Source organism: Buceros rhinoceros, unplaced genomic scaffold, assembly GCF_000710305.1.
Source record: "Buceros rhinoceros silvestris isolate BGI_N320 unplaced genomic scaffold, ASM71030v1 scaffold37570, whole genome shotgun sequence".
Lineage (NCBI taxonomy): Eukaryota > Metazoa > Chordata > Aves > Bucerotiformes > Bucerotidae > Buceros > Buceros rhinoceros.
This window is the reverse complement of record NW_010389658.1, coordinates 16,284-16,496: the sequence shown is the minus strand read 5'-3', so window position 1 is coordinate 16,496 and position 213 is coordinate 16,284.

Here is a 213-nt window from a genome sequence, read left to right as displayed (position 1 = left end):
CCACCTCCGGGTGGGCTGAAGGAGGGGGGGGAGATCTCGCCTTTCCCTGGTTTTATTATTTGTTGCGGTCATTATTACTGTTGTTATCATCATTATTATTACTATGTGCTTTTCTGAAGGAGCAGGGGTGAGTTGTGTGGGAGACGTGGGCAGGGGGCAGCAGGGCCAGTACCCGCCGTGCTGAGGCGAGGGGCAGGGGCCAGCAGCAACTAT